This window comes from Polyergus mexicanus, unplaced genomic scaffold, assembly GCF_030449975.1.
Source record: "Polyergus mexicanus isolate NDT 795.1 unplaced genomic scaffold, iyPolMexi1.0 SCAF_25, whole genome shotgun sequence".
NCBI classification, from domain to species: Eukaryota; Metazoa; Arthropoda; class Insecta; order Hymenoptera; family Formicidae; genus Polyergus; species Polyergus mexicanus.
In genome coordinates this window covers 4,169,476-4,191,735 of record NW_027223345.1, presented here as the reverse complement: position 1 = coordinate 4,191,735, position 22,260 = coordinate 4,169,476, and the positions used below count along the sequence as shown (strand labels likewise).

Genomic DNA, 22,260 nt, shown 5'->3' with positions numbered 1-22,260 from the left:
CGTAATATTATATCCCTTGCTCACAGACGATACATACCATACGAGAGAGAGAGAGAGGAAGTGTGTGCGAGATGGATAATCTTATGTCGCTTAAAAATTTGAGAAAATTTTATTCTCGTTCCATATAAATAATTTCGCGCGCTATATATTGTATAATTTGTCAGAATATTTTAAACATTGTATTTTGAACTGTACGCTATATTATTTCAACTAGAGAGATGAACGCAATTTCTTCTTTCCCTTTTTTTATTTTTTTTTATTTTATTTTATTTTATTTTTTTTTTTCAAGGACGAATTTAAATGAGAGGGACTTCTTTCCGCTCCCGTTTCGAGACCGTCGCACTTTGCGACAGGGGTTTTCTAGGCTTTCGCGAAACGCCTATATGCCGGTGGGGAGAATCGCGTCGCAAAATATGTTTTATCATGTAAAAACCATATGAATAATGGGATGGCATATCGTGCATCAGTATGCCGGTAACTGTTGGCCCAGGTCAAATTGACTTGAGCGTCTCCATGGCAACAACTACTCAGACTTCCGGCTGGTCGATATCCTACCAACTTGTATTTTGCGGCGGACCTCATCTCTCTCTCTCTCTCTCTCTCTCTCTCTCTCTCTCTCTTGCTCTCACACGCAAACACACTCACACACATACATATACATACACTCTCTTCTTCCCTCTGCCTTGTTCTTTCTCTCTCAGTCACTCGCTCCGCAGTATCTCTCCCTCGCTCGCTCACTTGCTCTCTAGAGCCTCACCCTCATCTTCTATTCCTTCCTTCTCCCCTCTGCGACTTCTACCAGTGCTTTACGATTTTCTTCGTTTCACGACTTCCTCCAAAGGAAAAGACAGACTTTGGGAACCAGGCATGGCGAATCTCCCCTTGATAACTACGATACGATTTTATTCGGTCATTTCGGTGCAAGGTTTCATAATTTATTACGATACATATTTGCGAGTAATATAGCTGTAACGTTAATAAGGCATTTTGTCTAAATATGGGTATATCCGAACAATTGAGAATTGATTGGCTATTCAGGTGAAAATGCAATATTTCTTATATTAATTATTAAAAAAATTATTTTTAAACAATTTATATGAACATTTTATTTTTAATTTTCAACATAAAATATGAAATAAAAATTTTCAAAAATCCGCAAATCTCATATCCGAGTAAAAGTACTTTCTAAAATAGAACGAAAGCTTTTTCTCTAGTTTCAATTTTCAATATTTTATCGGATTTACACGGATTGATAATCAAATTTACCAGCAGAACAATAACGCACTTTGTTCACAACTATGGCGATGACGACGTCTCGTGTCCGATAAGATTCGCGACAGAGTCGATTAATCGTTTGAGGAGAAATGCAAGAGGGGCACGTGTCACGACCGGCCTCTTAACCGTCCGGTTACATATGACGATGATGATCGGCCAACGAGACATCTTGCGCGCATGGTGCCGCGTGTACAGGTGCCTTCAACAGGCTGCTTTTACCTCGAAGGTGCGCTCGACTTCTGTTCGCGGTGTACCTTCTCGGGAAGAAGAGTCCTCGTGGGCACGTGGACAGGCAGCGGTGTGTGCATCCGTCTGCGCGACGGCAGGTGGGAATGCATCTTGAAACCCGCCAATTGCCACCGCTTTATCGACACAAATGTACATGTGTATAAAACACGTGTTCGAAAGGAAGGAGGATCGCGGAGGATGATCCGTTTACCGCAGGCGCCCTTTCTCGGGAAACCGAACGAGAAAGTTCGAATCTCCGATTACGGAAATTCGTCGTCATCCCTTTGTCACCTCGTTATATTGCTTTAACGTATAACGTGTGTACGTCAGCGCAGCTGATGATGAGTCGAAGGAGAAAGTGAGCGGATTAATCGTTCGGAGATAACGAACGATAAGCAGGATTCATTGGTAGATCTATTGATTCTTTATATAATATAAAAGATATGACTCATTCAATTCTTTCTTTTCGATGTGATTTATTTAATAGGAGGAATATATGTAACAGTGGCTTTTTATTTCTTTTATTAAATAAAAGAAAAATCATTGCGAATAATTGAATGAATATTTTTCTTTTCTTTTCGGGCAAAACAATAGAATTTATAAAAACATTTCGTGCGTAAAATGTATTTGTTTTATTATGTTTTTTAATAATTTCGCATAAAGAGAAGAATTTAAAATTTTATCATATCAAAATCATTACACGTAATGTCATGAATCGTGTAATACTTGCTTGCTCTGTTTAAATGAAAAGATAATTCGGCTTAAATAAAATAAACATCTGTTTAAATAAAGGAATCATATAAATCGTAAAGCGCGATTCTTAATTCTCAAGAATATTATGGAGGCTATGATTAAAGATTAACATGGAACAGAAGTTTTGAAGCATTCGATATATCGATAACCGTGCGTATCGATGTGAGCGAGCAAGCACCGCGAATCGTCGGGGAATTCCGAATACGCGCACCCGACGAGTACCGACCCTTCTTCAGCCCTTAAGAAAAAAAAACGACGTAAAGAAGCACTCCTCTCGCAGTAGTACGATATACAGACTTCTTCCGCGAAGAAGTAGGGCCGGGAGTCGCTCACCAGCCTGATTCTCGCGTTCGCAAAATCCCACACCAACGCCGAGTCCGAGAGAGCATTGCGGAATGGTAGCAAAAGCGCAATGGTGGCGAAGGGTGGTGAGAAGAGGGGTTTGAGACTCGGTAGATGGGAAAGCGCGACGGAGAGGCCACGAAGAGGGATGGCTGTAGCGAAAGAGGCAGAAGGTAGATGGTCGATGTGAGGGGTGGGTCCGCCGGGAGGTGTAGGAAGGTAAGCGAGAGGGGAGGATCGAAACGCGTGGATGGCAGAAGCATAGGGTTGGCTGGAGAGAGGGTGGATATATATCGCAATCGGGGGCACTATGTCGCGGTGGCTCTGTCGACGTGAACTCTGTCTCCCCTTCCATCCCTCGTCAATCCCCTACCACCCACGCATCAAACCCTGCAAACTCCACTCTCTCGATCCACTTACTCGTGCTCCGTCTCTGTTTGGCATTCTACGCGTGTCTTCGACGTCTCTGATATGTGTGTGTGTGTGTGTGTGTATGAGAGAGAGAGAGAGAGATATATAGAAATAGCGATAGTGTAGAATACAATCAGGATCCTGCGAAAGCGTCTCGCCAACCGCGCTGGTAACATCAACGAGAAACTGCTCGCGTCTCGTTCTTACCAACCCTCCCAAATCCACCCTTCATCGTTCTCTTTGGTGTTGTTCGCCCTCCTACCTCTCTCTACTTTTGCCTGTCCGCTTTCTCAGTCCCAGCGGAAAAACGGAGCCGCGATGGTCAACCGATGCGGATGCTTAATATACTTTTACGTATAATGTCTAATCTGCAAGAAGGTCTTTCATCGGCTGTCTAATTAGCGATATAATTTTTAATTTTTTTCGTTTGAAAATTTAAAATTCTTTCCGCGTTCCTTTTTTTTATCTCTTAAATTTTATATGGAAATTTCGAATGCCGTTGACATTATTATACACGATGATAATTTTCATTACATCATAATTATATATATATATATATATACCAGATTTGTTTATACTAATGAGCGTATATTGGATGATATATTGGATAATTCTACATCTTTGCAAGAACAAAGTCTGTTGATTGTCTGACATAGCGGAAACTCTATCTACCTTCTCGAGCGTAACACTCTAACACTCTGACATTCGCGTCTCCTTATATTCGTCGGAAAATATACATGGAAAGTCTCGACGGCATAGCGTAACGTTACAGACAACGCGGTGGTAGTTTACGTCCGTGATAGTTACAAGTGTATATACAGCGCATTCGACACCAGTGCGAGTAATGGTGTCTCGGTGTTAGTACCAGCAACCACTCCGCAGTAGCGTCTTGCCTGCTGTCTAGCATCGTGAAATTTTCTTCCGATTCTCTCTCCAGTCTCCCCGGTTGCTCTTCTTCCTTCTCCTCTCGCGAATTTCTCAATCTCGTCATCCTCGTCTATCCGCCCTTCGCTACTCTCTCGCTTTCTCACCTACACCGTTTTCAGGAACGAACGTAGCGGAGCGAAACGAGTCTGTGCGGGTGGCGTTATGGATGATGGTGTTAGCTTATGTTGGCTCATGTGGTAGTAGATATATCGTAGACATCCGTAGTGTGCTGGTGTGTCTGTGATGTCGCGCGGGAGTGATGTGTGCGCGACATGGACGTTGATGACGATGGTGGTAGTGGTGGCGGAGGCGGCGGCGGCGGCGGCGGCGGTGGCTATAGTAGATATCCTGCAAAGGCGTCTTGTTGGCCGCTCGGTTGATCAATACCCATCCAACCCTCTGCCTGCGCCCTATGCCCACGGGGCCGTGGACCGTATCTACCTACACCTCTAAACCACCCCTGAACTCGGCATTACCACCACTGCTACCGCTCGCCGCCACTGCCACCGCTACCGCCGTCGCTACCACCACCAGTCGGTCCTGATACTACTACCACCGGCACAACTGTCATCCCCTCCAGCTGTTCCACCAATGGTGATAGCAGCAGCAGCAGCAGCAGCAGCGGCACCCTTGCTCCTACTCTGCTGGCCCCTACCGACACACCGTTGACCCCTACGCAATTTACATCGCGGCCTCCATAAAGTTAATTGAAATTTCCGCCCGCTGCAACCCCCCCGGCCGACGCCACTGCTCCAGCAGCGGTCCTCCTGTTGTTGGCTATTTCGTGGTTTACACGTTGTCCATTGACTACTGCGGACTCTTGAACAGTGCTGCTGTATTAAGAAGAACGATATCGCACGCGTACACACATCGACGAGATATCGATCGAATAAAATAGATATCGTGTACTGAATCTTTTTCCAAATTATATTTTTTCCTTGACGTTTGAAAAGTTTTTTGCAAGAAATTTTTGCTACTTGTAATAATTTTTCTAGTAATAATACTAGAAAATTCAAACATCTTATATATAATTTTATATAAAGGACGTGCACATCGAATTTTTTATACAGTACATTTTTATAAAACAATATTTTGATATCCATCGTTATTAAAATTTGTAAACAAAATTTATTCTAAAATATATTAGCGAATCTTGCGAAACAACGCCTTAGACATAATGAATGGTTAATTCGTATCTCGACGATCGTCCCTAGAATTGGAAACACGCCACTCGAAATCTTGCACGCGCTTTACGCAATTTTGTGGCAAGATGTTCGGCGTCGGGCAGGGATGGCTGGACAAACGCCGCGAGTAGCAGGAGGAACGGATATGGTGGGTGCGTGTGTGCCAAAAGGTAGAGCCAAGTTTTGTGGCAGGTGCCGGTATATAACAGTGGCACGCGCTCTCCTTCGCACCGGCATTCTCTTTCTCTCTTTCCTTTTCTCTCCTCTCTCTAGGACTCTCCGTATCTTCCTCTATCTCCCCTGCCACGCTCGCCCTCGGATCCTCCCTCCCTCCCTCCCTCCCGCCCTCCATCTCTCCCCTCCTTCCCCCCTGACTCGTTTCACCTATGTCGTTCTCGTTGTTCTCGTTTTGACACTTCCTCCCTCTCCCATTCTGCTCTCGCTCCGCATCCTTTTCCCCTCCCCCTCCCCCTTATCCCTCCTACGCTCTTTTTCCTCTCCTTTTTTTTGCCTCTCTTTCCCGCTCTTTCGCCGCGCTTCTTCTTCGGCGGCTGCATCAGACCCGATCTCAGATGCTTGACTCGTTGAGACAGGTGCCGCTGACTATTATGACCACCTTATATCCCAAGTCACCACCGACACCAACACATCGTCGTCGTTCCATACCATTATCCACCGATGCCACACACGCCACATTGTCGCGGTTCTTTCGGTTTATTTGTGCCCGGCATCTGAAAGGGGAACAGGTGGCCGTTGAGACAGAGGAATCGGGTGGACAAGACAAGAACGGGCGTGTGGGCATGTACAGGCGTGCCATGTGTAAGCGTCACGGTGACAAGTCACTCGTTTTCACGACCAGCCACGAGATCCTGCGAGGAGCCCGAAAACACGGAATGCAACCGCCGATAATAAGGGCAGGGAAGACGCGCGACGTCTCCGTCGCCTTCGTTGCCCGTTCGACGCCGATTATTTCTCATCCGATTTCTTCGAATGATCAAAACGTTTTCTCATTCATTAACATATCGCGTTCGAATTATTCTAGTTAGGATAGATTAGCTTAGAAATTGCACTCGCATTATGAAGTATTCAAGTGTTTCGAAAAGATGATATCAATCAAGTACAAACATTAATAAAGTTATGATCCAGAAAAGAAAGCGCGCTTTCTTTTCAACGGTGGACGCGTCCTCTATCGCGAACGAGAGAATTATTATTATCTTATTATATGCATTTTTACGTAACGCGTTCGATTGTATCCGGAAAAACGTAGGCGTCGTCTTACGATAGAGCGTAGAAGAAAGAATAACGCGGGAATAACTTTCTCCGCGGTAACAATTGACTTGTGAGACTTTTTTTTTTTTTTTTTTGATCTTCGATATAATCGATGTCCTTCTCGCGTGGCGCCCGACGATAAGTAGGCGGCATACATTGTGTCGTGTGCCGACGTCTTCTTCTTCTTCTTCTTCTATTTTTTGGCAAGGAACAGAGTGGTACATCTCCGTTCCTGCTGCCAGAGAGTCATCTCAACTTAGTTTACGAGGACGAGAACACTGCGCATGCGCGCCAAAGCAAGACTCCAATTCGTCGAGTCAAATCGAAATGTTATTCAAGCGTAGGTAGGAAACAAATAGGTATTAAATAGATTAATATACGATAAACTAATATAGGTATTGGATAGGATAATATATGATAAATCAATATAGGCATTATATAGGATAATGTGTGAAAACTTCTTTTTGGGTCATATGTGGGAGGATGGGACCCGAGCGGAATCGAACCTGGAATCTTTCGATCACCATCCTGCGACTCTACGCCCGGCGCCACGTATCGCCCCGTGTGCCGACGTGGTGTGGTGGTGAAATTTTGTGTGAGCGGTGCAAAGGCGCGCGGCCGCGCGTGTCTGTTAAAAACCGCCGAATCTGTGTGCGCACGCGTGCCCGCACGGCACGGAAGCGAGAGGAAGAAAGTGCGTTCGCGCGGTTGCACCGGTTGTTGCACAGAGCGCTCCGCAAAACCGCGACCCACCGCGGGCGCAAACGAATCGAAAGTCGAATCGTCCGTCGACATAATCGAGCGGCGAACTTTGTGCGTCGCGGTATTTAATGAGTTTTTCATGCCGATTACAGATGGAACTTTATGAAAATTCTATACGCGTACGATCATTCACTTTCGCGATCGGCATTCTAATCCCGGGCAATCCAATCGGAAAATACGGGAACAAGCTCGCATCCCTCGAATGCGCTTACTTTGAAAATTCGTGATCCAACATAAATAAATTACTGAGTCATTGAAATAAAATTAATTGACCGAGTCGGATAAACTCTACCGAATTGTATTTATTACATGGAGATCGTAAACAATTTTCTATGTCGTTAATAAATTTCAATTAAGGTATTGCGCAACTGACTTATACTACTGAAAAGACGTAGTTGAATACTGCGGCAAATGTCGATATTACTGTATGTTAACTGTCTAAACACTTTATGCTTAAATAAAATTTTATTTTATAAATCGCACAAAATGTGACACACCTAAAGCATTCTTATACATCTTCTTTCATATTTCGTACGAAATTTGCGTCGGAGGCGCTATTACATACGTGCACATATGTATGCGTATGTACACATATATATATATATATGTGTGTGTGTGTGTGTGTGTGTGTGTGTGTGTGTGTGTGTGTGTGTGTACGTATTGTAGGGAGCAGGCAGCAACGCGAGTGGAACATCAGGGTGAGTACCTTTGTCCTCCTCCACCGCGTCAGAGGAGGTACGGGGTGCAGGATCTCTATTGATCTCCTCACAGAGCTCGAGCCAGTAGCAGAGAGTTCAGGGAGGAAAGGGGAGGAGGGGTTGGTACGGAGATAGGGAGCAACTGAACGAGCGAAAGAGACTGACGCGTGGATAAGAGCGAAGGAGGGAAGAAGATGGTGATTCTAGAGAGGATTGAGATAGATAGATAGATAGAGAGAAAGAGAGAGAGAGAGAGAGGGAGAGGAGGCAAGCGGAGGGAGAGAGGGCTATGGATGGACCTCAGCTGCGTTGCGCCAGAGAGGGTGACCGCGTTGTCATGCGCTGACTTGACGCGTCATTAATGTATTACAGGATAATGACAACAAACCAATATATATCCACCCTAACGCTAGCATTTCCTGGCCCTCCCCGCCCTCTATTCTCACCTTACTCCCCCCCCCCGCTCTCTTTACATCGCCGATTTACTGGCGCGCGGCTGTTTAAACGCAAGCTACAGAATCTATTGTTTCACTGCTGACGCAAATCGCCGAGAATTGCTTTCGTATTGTATCAACATTTGCCGCAACGTGCAACAAATGCCGAATTTCGAATTCGAAAATCGTTGCTTTACGAGCGCGCGAATCGATCTTAAAGGCACCAACGTGGATATTGAAACCGGTATAATTTCGATCAGACTTAGATAGTATGGACAAAAGTAATAATTTACCCATCAATTCTGTCTAATGCAATAAAACTATATTAAATAATGTTATTTCTGTAACGGTATTCTTGCAAAAAATTTTGTAGAAAAAATGATTAAACCCTATTTTATATTAATCGTATAATATAAAATGATTATTCCAAATATGTGTTTACCCTATACAATTTTCATTCGATGTTAAACACAATAAAATTAAACTGTCATATTCTACAAGTTATTTACTTTTGTCTATATATATACATATACATTTAATTAGTGATTTGAATTAATTTATTTGTTAACGTCTTCGTAAATATCGTTACACCACATAGATAATCTCCATCGTATCGAGATTTATCGTATACATTTTTACTAACATAAGTCATTAATCTTTTACATGATCGAAGTGAATATCTAACAAATTTATCGCAATCGCAACCGCGTACGCTGAATCACATTAATAATCTGGATTAAAAAATGATATTGAACTCTTGACATTTGAATGTCAACTCCGAGATCTTTGACAGTCAATCAATCAGTCATGTCCGTGCTAAAATACGTTTACGTTTTCATTATATTCGAGAGACATAACATTTTAACAGTTATTGTAATGCACGTAAAACTATATTGATTTAAAAAAAAAAAAAAAAAATAAATAAAATAAAAAATAAAAATTTCTAGGCCAAAAAAATTTATACGGGCATTTTTTTTTTTTTCCTTTTCATAGAATTTGCGTGAATCCATTTTATGAGTATTCTTCACATTTTATATGACGTTGCGTATACGGGAAATTGTGAATTGTCATGTACGATCGGGGATACGCGAATATCTTTCGATGATCTGTCTGAGCGATGACTCATTGACGCATCTAAATCAATCGCTTGTCTCTACCAGAATGACGCAAGCGTTGCGTGATGGTTGCGTCGACATTTAATATACGTAACAAACATCGCAGAAAATTACAGAACCCCGCGCAAACGTAGAGCGTATGTGGCAACAAGACATGTGGCTGGCACGACATAACGGCCGACATGTAATCGATCGTTTATAGGCAGAATCGCGAAACGCGCTCCTTCGCACAAAAACGTGCCTTCAAAATTATTAAAAATATCATTGTCCTCAAACATTGACAGAGGGAGTTCGATACAGATTCTGAATAAAAGAGAGAGAGAGAGAGAGAGAGAGAGAGAGAGAGAGAGAACAAGCGAATGCATTTGATAAGTGATTAACTCCTTCAATCCCTTGACACGTTTGTAAAATATATTTTATTTATACAGAATTTTATACGGTTGTAATTTGCTTGCAAGAGATTTGCATGATATTTTTTATAGTTCCAATGATATACGTTCTCTTTTAAATTTACTCAATTTGTATAAATCCCGAGAGTCTCTTAAATAACTTATGAGTAAAATTAAATTTCCCTGCAACAATAAAAAAATTATAGAGGATCACTTTGTGAAAATAATGGATATTTTTCTATCCTGGAAGCTAGTGATAAAGTATAAAAGCTTTAAATTTTTACACTCAACTTAATACGATATTCTGTATGAAAGTAAAGATAATTGTGTGAGTATGTATATGCGTAAACATAATAGCGATATTTTTTTCTCTCGCACAGAATTTTCTCTCAAGAAAAAATCGTGTAAGATCACGCAATCGGTATAATTTAAATTCTTGAGTAAATGGAACACACACACACACACACACACACACACACAATACAATACATTTCCAATGACAAAATTATACATATTATAAAATATATAAAGGCTAAAATTTTTATTTAATAATAATAAACTCATTAAAATATGTGACAATTGTTGAAATATCATGAAAAGTAACTACATTTCTCTCAAAAACTTATCAAATTTTATTTACACGAATGACATGAACGTCTAATAATTTTAATAATAATGACTGGAAATTAAATAGTTCAGCCTCTCTTTAGTAGGCTAAAAATAATGGAATAGCATTTGTTAAGTAGTACTTTTCATGAATTGTAAAAAGCGATTATGATATCAGATGCAATAATTACTCCTAGTAGCCATATTTTCGAAAGGATAATTATACTGTGACTTTGAATCCAATAAAGTTTTTTGCGTAAATGTTATAATATTTTTTAGTCAAAATTAGAAACATGTTTTTGACATTCGACATTAAAAATTTTAGTTCCAACATTAGTTCCGATACCAGGATCAATTAAAAATTGAAATAAAAAGAAAGTCATGTTATTTAATTATTTATTTCTGAAGCTCTATTCGTTAAAATTGTTTAATTTTCAATTTAATTAAATAGCTCAACCTAATTAAAAAAAAACAAGGATGATCGAAATAATTTCCGTTTCCCTAAATTTGTTTTAAATTTTAATAAATAATTTTTAGAATTTCTTTTTTTTTTTTTTTTCAAAAAAGAGGGAACTTAAACAATTCTTAAAATATTAAATATATTTTGACTGGAAATTAAATAGATCAGCCTCTCTTTAGTAGGCTAAAAATAATGGAATAGCATTTGTCGAGTAGTACTTTTCATGAATTGTAAAAAGCGATTATGATATCAGATGCAATAATTACTCCTAGTAGCCATATTTTCGAAAGGATAATTATACTGTGACTTTGAATCCAATAAAGTTTGTCGTAAATGCGTTTCACGTTTAATCATGACATATAAGTGCAGCATGAGAGGACATCTCAAGTTTCACTACTTGAAGTGAAACTGTGAATAGTACGTGTATAAGGTACATGTAGGTGGACTTTCATAGATTTGATACGATTGCGTGATGCGTGTATGCTGGAATACTTTCTAAATACGATCTATCATTTCGCTCGTTCACGGCATTTGTTGTCTCTCTCTCTCTCTCCCCCTCTATCTATTTATATTTTACAGACTTTCGAGAAAGAGGTAAATGTATACGATCTCGTTATTAAATTCTTATATACTTAATAACTATCGTAATCATATAGTTAAACTTGATAAAAGTAATATTAAAAATGGAATTTTAAAAATGATTAAAATTATTGCTTATCTCTGTTGAAAATAACTATCTTTCAGGCTCATGTTTCCACTTTGTATCTAGCATTAAATGTTAGCTATATAATTCTCATGATAAAATTACAAGCAATCTTTGTATTTACGTATAAGTGAAAATTAACGATCAAAAGTGTCAGACGCAAAGTAATAAATCTTTAAACGAAAGAATTAATTCTATCTCGCATATGATGTCTTTTTAAGTTTTCAAACGCTTATTTATATTCATTAATTATTTTCTAAGTAAATTCATTAATTTTAGTGTTTTCTTCATAAATCTTTTACCGAATTGTATAAATTTCAATTTCATATATCGTATCTTCTAATTTGAAATTTATAAATTTATATTTCACGGTCTTTATACATATTATGCATATATGCGGTGTAAAGTTACATCCACTTGCAATATTTCTAATCGTGAGAGATATTTTTAGAAAGAGAAATATTTTTTGATACCACAGGTAGTATTATATTGCCAGATGACTGAGTTTGCTACTAAATTGGAAATTAATAAGATACGTAAATGATGTACATCTACACACCCATACATACATATATGACAAAAGTGTTTATTTTTACTTTTCCATGTTCGATTGATGATTGGGGAAAAAAAAAAAAAACAATTTTAATTAACTCATCATTCTTTGATTGCCATTTGAAATACGTAAATAGATGGAAGCAAACAAGCCTAATAATTTAATTCGCTCAATAAAATACGATTTTAGATACGATATATAAAATATTTCTATCAATATAGATGCGTGAATAAAAATAATAAAAAGAATCAGATTGACATTTTTCCACTCAATTCGTGAAAATCAAGATAGATTCGCAGCTATAATAAATTTTGTTAAGTACGCATTATCTTTCTAGACAGTGATATCATCGCAGATCTAATCGGTATACGGTGGTAGAGGAACAGACGGAAAAGAGGGAGAGCTGATTAAATAGGTGACACAGATTTTTCCGCGAAGGGAATGCGCGCAACTTGTGTGCGTGTTGCTTGCCCTTAGTACTCGTTCCATAAATATACCGACAGACAAACGGCCGCTGGACCAATCTTCAACACGCGAGCGCGCTCGCGTCCGCGCGCGCTCGCGCACCCGTTGCGTTTGCCAGCGCGATCTCCTCTATATCGGTATTTTTATAGCGGTTTATCATTTTTGTTCGATGGTGCCCTCCCCCCCCCCCTTTTACACCCTACCATGGTTTATTTAAAGTGTCACGGAGGCGGGCACGCGCATGTGCATGCGCAATGCTCTGAGCGATGTTGGCCAACATCGGCTGTTACGGGCTTTACACCGGCCGTGTTGCCAAACCGCTTACGTATATACACGTGCGTACGTACATGTGTGCGTGCACATCACCAGCTTCACCAGTGCGCGCTCGAGTGCCCTCGCGCGCGCGCACACACACACACACACACACGTATACGCGCACACGCGTAAGCACTGTCATTCTCCGCTACAGTGCCAATCAGTGGCGGAACTGCAAGCCGGTGCATCCGAGAGGCCCACTGGTCGTACATATACGCCGCGTGGATTTCCAATCTCTCTTCTCCTCTCATCTTCGTTTTTCCCCTTTTTTTTTCCCGCTCAATCGCCTTCCACCGTTTCACCGGTTGCCCCCGACTTTACGCCTAAACTTTTTACATACGGCGAATCCGGGTTACGAAAAGGATCTTAATTAATAATGCGACGACCGACTTATGCGCTCCACTGCCGATTCGCTCCGTCACTTCTATCTTACGTTGTTCACCAATAGTATACCAATTAGTTATTGCATCAATTAACTGTTTGCTTGGATCTATTTGTATGTTTGTTTTTATATATATATATATATATATTGTATATATATCGAGCTCTGCTTGACAATCAGTACATACAGTGCATATTTGAAGAACTTTTTGAAGAAATTTTGGTAAAAAGATATTTGCCAAAAGATGTATTCATTTTATTTGATAAGAAAGAGAAAGAGATTGTGCGTGAACATTTTTGACGGTAAAAATAAAATTTTTAAGGCTAAAGGACACAAGCATCGGGAAATCTATTCTCCCGATTGATATTGTTCGTAATTAATAATTTTTTTAGAAATCCAGATAAACAATATTTAAACAAAGTATAATAGATATTTGAAATTTTTATATCCGTCGCCAACTAAAGAATATATATGCATGTAAATGTTCAAATATTTTGACTTCTAAATGAGCTCGTATAAGACCTAAAGATTTATACATTAATAATATCGATAAAGCAGAATTAATAAAATTTCAATAAATATTTCAGTAAATTATAATAATATTCAGAGAATTACGCTTGAATAGCAAGATCATCTCATATATTTATATTTTTCTTTTAGTTTTATCTCAATTCAACTTTATTTTGCAAATTTTTTTTTCCTCTTTTCTTTTTTTGTGACAAACGAAATCTTCATTTTCGCTGCTTTACATTTGTATGGCTGGAATGAAACAATCAAGCCTCGCCGATAATTGGATAATAGTTACCAATTCATTCGATTAACCGAGTTATTCGAGTCTCTAATGTGTGTCGGCGTCCCCTCTGTGTTCGTAGAATCGCTTGCGTCAAAGCCGAACGAGATCGGCACGAGCCGCGACGGTCCGACATGGCGGGTTTTTCATTATCGCCGATCGATAAGCAACGATCGACATGAATTATTCATTACGATGTATTAATTCGAACGCGTCACGGGCCATCGACGAAGGTGTTCATCGTCAAATTAACCTGCGTCATCCGAGACGCGCGAGCTGAGAAACCTGATCTATAAACCTCACGCCGGACTCTCGACAAATAGATCTTGCTCTCGATTACGATGGTACACTTCCGAATACGCAATACTCATAAAGCTAATTGATTTCACGTCGATTAGTCTCTATATTTATTTATCACGATGCAATAAAACTTGATTATAATTTTAAGACAATGTTTATGTGTATTTTAATTAATCTTGGTTTAATTATACGTTATCAAAACGCAGATCTTTATCAAATATCAATATAAAATGATATAGAAGACGTTTCAAGTTGTGTGTACCTCTCTTATTTATACAGAGTGGCCCCGAACGTTCCAGCCAGACTTTGAGATCTTATATAGGAAATTTAATTTTGAATAAAAAATTTCCTATAAACATGAGTCGAAAAATGCTACCTTGAGAAGTTATCGCTCAAAAATCTCCGATGCAAAGGAAGAGCGACAGGTGAAAAGAAAATGAAACTTAATGAATTTCTTGAAAAAAACGATAAAAAATAAAAATCTTTTTCTTTTATGAAAATAAAATAAATTTTTTTAAACTAAAATAGCACGTAATAGTAGGAAATGAATAAAGACGTGAAAAAACTAATTGTTCTCGAAATGTCATCCCCGTCTAGCTCCAATACACTTTCGGGGCATCGAGTAATGATCGATCTGGTCGCTTTACGGATCTAACAATAAGTAAGAAAAGCACTTTTCGTACGCTGGAAACAGGTCATATCAAAATCTATGGAACGTACAACAATCATTTACGTCTCATTTGAAAGATAATTTAATTTTCTACAACTTTTCTTTCGGTACTTTTCGTTAAAAGACGCACATTTTCCATGACATTTGGAAAAATGTGTAAAATAATCACGAGGTTTTCGAGCGATAACTTCTTGAGAAAGCTTTTTCCGATGCATGTTTATAGGAAATTTTTTGTTCAGAATTAAATTTCCTATAATATCTCAAAGTCTGGCTGGAACGTTCGGGGCCACCCTGTATATATAAATTCTTTCCTCCACAATATAATTTATTTAGCGTTTAATATACATCTATGAGGTTTTTTTTTTTTTTCCATAAAAGTATCGGTGACTAATGGATGATTTTAATTATTATGTACAGTATTTTATGGTCTTGAAAATATATGTATAAGTGAATGAATGATAAAATTTTATTTCTGTATTCAAAGTCAAACGGATATTATTTTAACAAAAATTTAATTCAATAATAATTAGAAAGATAAAGTTGTTTATTAAAAAGTAAGAAAGATTATATCTAATAAAATTAAAAGAATCAATTGCATCATTTAAATATTGATTATGATTATGTCAGTAGACAAAATGAAAATAACTTTATTCCACGGTTTAGGTATACGAGACAATTAATATAAGATAATACAATCGAATGTGTACGATTATAGAGAAAGTGCGACCTCGTTTGACTACATCGTTCCCCATATTAGTCATAGAACAGTTCGATCACGCGAGAATAATGGTAGAGTTCGTATGTACCGTCATGAGGGATGGGGGGGATGCACCCCTCGAGAACCGTGGCTTAATTCGAGGAACCGTGGAAGCGAATAATCATGGGACAAAAATCGAGACGTCGCTCTGTACCGCGTATATAACCGGGTATTTGTATTTTTACCTCCCTTACACGCGCGTTCGCACAATGCGCCTGCGTAGGAGCATCCACTTTATTTTCGGTGATCAACGAAATCCCTTGCAGAATTAATTTTGGCGCCAATGAGGCCGTATTTACGCATAGTTTCACGGATACGTGGAAAATTTTCGCGTTTCTTCGCGCAAATATTTGACTCCGCCTATACAACAATTTTACGCTAGATTGTGTAAGATGAAAGAAATTGGGTACAGATAAAAGGAATTTTGCTTATCGCTATCATCTGGAAAAAATGTCGCTTTAGAAAGTAAACGAAAATATTTAATTCTCGATTAGCATCGGCAATCAATGCAAAGGGAAAATATTTTCGTAGCATCCGGATCGTTATCCGTGCCAGTGAAAAGGAAACATCGCGCGATGACTCTCTCTCTCTCTCTCTCTCTCTCTCTCTTGTGAAAATCTATGATGAGCTTTCATATCGATGACAATAGCTTCCGTTATGTGTCCCTTCCAATCGAGAAACCCCGGGGCGTATCAAACATTTAGAGCTATAATTAATTATATATTCTTTTATTTTTTTTACGTTTTTACACTTTTTCAATAATCGTTCATAAAAATTTTTTACATTTATATTCAGCTTCATGTAGGAGCTACAAATATATAGGATGCGTGTGAAAATCATGTGTATTTTAATATCGATATCTTTTAGGCCATATAATTGAAATATAATATTTTTTAGTCAAAATTAGAAACATATTTTTGACATTCGACATTGAAAATTTTAGTTCCAACATTAGTTCCGATACCAGGATCAATTAAAAATTGAAATAAAAAGAAAGTCATGTTAATAATTTAATTTAATTTTCAATTTAATTAAATAGCTCAGCCTAATTAAAAAAAAACAAGGATGACCGAAATAATTTCCGTTTCCCAAAATTTGTTCTAAATTTCAATAAATGATTTTTAGAATTTTTTTTTTTTCTCCCCCGAAGAGGGAAGTTTTAAACAATTCTTAAAATATCAAATATATTCGAATGTTGAAGAAAGATTAAACAAGATTAAACATCCTCTAATGCATTGAAAAATCTGCAGACACGTCTCGCAATCATTGCGGGTATCTTTGATCTAACGAAATTGGCTGACAAAACGTTGGCGGAAAATAGATTGTGATACAAATCAACACGACACTTTCACTGTGTATCTTTAGGGGGATTCGATGACTATTTTCACATCGCCGACGGATCTTTTCCACATCGTAACCGTCCAAGTTAAATGAGAAACACGTGTTTTACTACTATATTTAGTATTAAGTCTAATAGGAACATGGCACGAGGGTGAGGGAAAGATAAACCAAAAGGGTTGTCGCTCGGAAACAAACGGAGGCGGGGGCATTTAAAAGCGCCGCTTCAGTTTCGGCAATCGCCGATCGCGCGGCATTCCGTTTCTCGCGAAGCGAACCGCGTCTAGCCGCGAACCGGAACCACGAGAGCACCAACGTCACCGATCGGGCATGCTATTTAAGTGCGATATGTGCACGAGGAGGAAGTGCGCAGGAAGTCGAGGAGAGGAAGGGTGTGCGGGGGCTATCGCAGGCGTCGCGTGGCCTTGCGCTATAAACAACTTTCAGAGGTAAAAAGAGGAAGAAGCGCGTGGCACACACCAGAGAGGGTGACGCCTTATGGAGCGCGCCTAATAATAACGCAAATATGTTCATCGTTCACCGGCAGGCAACGCACATCGAGGGCATTCGCGTGCCCTCGTCGTTACACGTGCAATACTTGTCGCGCATGTCCGTTTTCTTGCACACGTTCTTTCGCTCTTTCTCTCTCTCTCTTTCCCTCCTTGCTTTCTCTCTCTCTCTCTCTCTCTCTCTCTCCTTTTCTTCATCTCTTTCTCTCTCAGGTGCGCATTCCAATCGATACAATTTCGCCGATCTAAGAAGTGATCTATGTATATGTCACGGACCGTTTGTGAAATCCGGCTCGTATACACGGGGTGTACGAAACTTACGCAGTCTTTCAATTGTGGATTTCTTAGTTGATTTTAAAATTGATTTTTCCTAGACGAAAATTTTCATTATATTAATCGTATTACTTTATGTTTTGTTTATTAATAGATATTTTTGGCAATCAAATTTTGAATTAAATATCGATTAATTTTATTATTTTTGATTATTTAAAATAACTGCGACACATTTTCGTATCGTTCTATAATAAAGTTCTTGGAATTCTTGGATACGAAGCGAGCAATGGCGCGAGTAAAGTTTAACAGTCATAAAAATTATGAGGAGACGAGTATAAATCTATATACCATGAAGACAATACTATAGTCGATACTATAGAAAATGCAAATAATTTAAGAGCGTCCGCGTAAAGGTAGGCTTTCTTTCGTTAGACTTGCCTACCTTCACCGTTTCCTTTCACCGAGGGATGATTGTGCGACATCGCATTTAAGTACTTGAAAAGTTTTTCAAACAATTTCTCGAGTTGTCAAAATTATCGCGTTTTGCCGCATTTAATGCAATCATTGACACAAAGTTTTATCGTTACTCCAAAAATTCGAAAATGCAAGAAATACTTATTCTTTTCAACCTATTACAAGGATATGAATAATCCCCCGTCTAAAATGTTTGATACGCGCCTATATATAATGTGCTTTGGGAGAAAAAAAATATTGTAGGTTTATATATTTATTAAATTATTTTGATAAATATATTTATTATTTTTTTTAAATAGCAACATCTATATATATATCATATAAATATCTATAAATATCAATGTCATTTAGTTTGCACAAAACATCACAAGTATGTAAAATTTATATATATATATATATATATAATAAATACAAAAATCTATTTCAGAAAAAAAATTAAAAAATTTATAGTAAATATAAGATGCAAAAAAATAATCGTAAATCGGGCAAATGAATCCACAGGCATTTCGCGAAAGCACACGCCCGTACATACCCGGATACATACAGGGGGGGACGTCTTCATTGACCAGTTATCTAAGGCGATGCTAATACCGTGTTATGTTATGCGGCCCTCTATGTTACCGCTGTATTATGGTTCACGGAAAAAGATAATAGGCCGGCCAGGTCACTATGGCGACATTATCCCGTTAGGCTTGAAAGTATATTTTCTACTCGTTGTGGCAATTACTGCGCGCCGGTCCCGGTCGGGGCCGGCCTGCACGGCCCTCTTTACAACGTGGCAAAACGACGCCAAGGCTCACCGATGAAGATTATCGCTTCGGCACCTGAGCCTTATTCGGTTAACGACTGACAGGCACGTACGCGACGATAGTTCCTCGCCCGCGTTGGGCCCCGAGCATGTAACACGCATATATAAGTATATGCGCGCTCTCCGAGCGCGATCGATGGCGTGCTTCGCGAATCACCGTGTGAATCCTTTTCTCTCTCTCTCTCTCTCTCTCTCTCTCTGCCCCTCTCCCTCTCTTCAGCTTCTCTTCTTCCTCGATACCGTGCCGCAGTGTTCCGTTTGTTCCTCTTCCTGCATTCCGCTCGATCGCCGGACTCCTTTCGAGACCAGGAGGATCGACGTTACACACGGGTGTTTACGCTTTACTTTCGCGTTACACATCCTAGTTTGACGTGCGCCGACATACATAACGGTACGCGCAGGATGAGATCGGTCACCATCGCGTCGTACTTTATAAGAAAGAATGCCCTTCGCTTTAAATTTGGGATCAACTTTTGTTTTGTAAAATTATGAAAAAATTATTCGCGATAAACATGAAATTTTTGATATTAAATATTTGATTAAGTAATCGTCTAATCGAAAATCTAATTAAATTTTAAACGACGGGTCAATCGTGTTTGCGATCTGAAAGCTAATTTCGTGGAAATTATTTATTCTCCCTTAGAATTTAAAAACTGTTACTTTGTATTTCTTAATAAAAATTCTTTTATTTTCATTATTTTCAATTATTAAGCTTTATCGATAACGTGCCTCGATACAATTGGATATTCTTTTAATCTAATATTATTTAGTGAGCTTATTTACTTGGGAATATTTATTATTTAAATTATAAGCATGAATGTATATAGGGGATAATAATTTAAGTTTATATAGATTGGTCATTAATCACTTTTTTTAAATTAATTCGAGCTTTTTGAATCTAGCGTGCGTTTAAATTGTAAAATTCTTAAAATTCTGAATAAATATTCACATTCAACATTGTACTTCTATCAAGTATACTTCTTCTCTACCTGAAAATTCTGATTCGTAGTTTTTGCCTTTACCTCTTTCCCCAGTTGCGCACAAATGCCACTGAAATCTATTGCAGTCTAAGATATAACGAATTAGTACTTATTTCCGATAACTTCCAAATCTCCATTCATATTTACCATATACGAAGCGTTAAAATTGTCAGTTAAAGTCTGTGGACGTTTCGGTTGTCGTTCGTAGAGAAATATTTCTATTATGACACCGCTCTACCTGAAAACACAAAAACATTTTTCTTCTTATTTCTAGGTATACGAAAATAATGTTAGTTACGGCTTGAAAATCAGCTTTCACTTTCCTTTATCGCGCTTTCAATAGCGCAATAAATTATTTGGCAGTAGCATATCCGGTTTTCTTATTTTCGAATTAGCGCAACGAAAGAGGCCACACGCATCCCTTCGGCGATCTTTCGGGTCATCTTCAGGTAATAATATTGACAAACTTTAAACGCGACAATGGTGACGAAAATATCCGCCTCCGTTGCTCATTGTCGACAATTCAGCAAGGATCCTTTCCTTCCCTTAACCGAGTGAGTAGCCAATCCTTGAGTATTTTTTCAACACACCATGAAAAAACATGCGTATGAGAGCGATGTCGATTTTGACGTATTATATCCGACAGCCGCGTAAGATCTATCGTTATCGTTTCGAGATCAATGGTTATGAAATCGCGAATGAAGTCCCAATAATGAATAATAATCGCATGAATGATACAAACGTTTCTACTATCGATGTCTTATCAAGATATACCTCTTTCGCAGGCCTACAAAATTTTACGAACGAAACTTGTTTCTTCCGTATTTGTATCTTCTTTAAGAAAACAATTCGTAAACTGATGACAGAGACCGAACGGTCAAATTTCTATCGCCGATATAAAGATGTTAAATAACAATGTAGTCTTACTAAATTTAACATAGACGTTAAATTTAGTAAGACTATAAGTCTGGCGATAAATTTGAAAAGTAAATCCGTGACTTGGTGATAAATCTTTTAAAATTGTCTGGCTTAAAATCAAAGATATCCTCCATTATTGTTTCACGCGATCATTAGAGACTTTACCGCCGTAATATCCAGACCTGCGGTACCTGCTTCGAAATCTCGACGATTGTCCTTGGTTTGGCAACCCCAGGGGGATGATGGAGCGATCGTTGACCATTATTCGGAAATAAGTTACGTCGTCGGCAGCTGGGCGAGACGCTCCTTTACACGCCGAGGAGAATAAAGGAAAGGAATGAGGAGGCCACGCATAATCTGGACATACTAGACAACCGACCGAATGTGTACTATTCGTTTCAACACCACTTCTCGTTCGCTTATCCATGCCATTCTGTCCGCCATCCCGCACATCTGGTCATCGCTCCCGCCTCGACTATTCGTAGCTGCAGCAGTCACTACTAGTCGCTACTGCCAAACGACCTACCTACACCCCGTCAGCGAAGTGTCCGAACTGTTCTTAAGAGTGATCAAGAGATGTGGTCCACCGTTGAAAATTTTTATCTATTCGTTTATCTCTTATATTCATTTAATCGTGTCGCACAATCGGAAAAATTTTTATGTCTCTCTATGAGAATTGAAAACTCTTTGAATTCTCTGAGATATAATAGTCTTTAAATTAATGTGACATAATGGCTTGTAAATTAAATGTTCCCGTTTCTTTGATATTTTTTTAACAATATGATTAATATCTTTTCTTATAAATGCAATACTTGAATAGATTTCGAAATATTTAACATTTTTTGGAATTTTTTTTATATATCACTTTATTTAAAAATTATTTACATTTTATAAAAATATTGTATATATTACTTACACACACACACACAGAATACTGCATTCTCTGTGAATTGGTTTGTTTGTTCTCTTTTCTCACTTTTCAACGTTATTTTTACATCGAGATTAATTAAATCATTGAATATATTCTATGATTGATCCTGCTAAAATTTGATTACTACGTCATGTTCGGTTTGACCTATTATTACTTGTGCAGACCGAATGAATAAATTATACTTAACCATCGCCGTGTTGCGCATGTTAAATTGCTGTTAATCGACGTTATACAGTGACAC

General features: G+C 38.6%; 1 protein-coding gene and 1 long non-coding RNA gene across 5 annotated transcripts in view; one reads left to right on the top strand and one right to left on the bottom strand.

Moving 5' to 3' along the window:
- The window catches only part of Tna (tonalli), a 138,811-nt gene that overhangs the window by 21,098 nt on the left and 95,453 nt on the right, over window positions 1-22,260 (top strand). The gene's annotated exons all lie outside the window — the stretch shown is intronic.
- LOC138943221 (uncharacterized) overlaps window positions 20,023-22,260 on the bottom strand; it is a 61,530-nt gene continuing 59,292 nt past the window's right edge. For 3 of the 4 annotated variants that reach the window (XR_011448431.1, XR_011448432.1, XR_011448430.1), the window contains one exon: window positions 20,023-20,408. This is a non-coding gene — a long non-coding RNA (uncharacterized lncRNA). The remainder of the gene's footprint in view (window positions 20,409-22,260) is intronic. The other variant, XR_011448433.1, reaches the window with a different exon arrangement.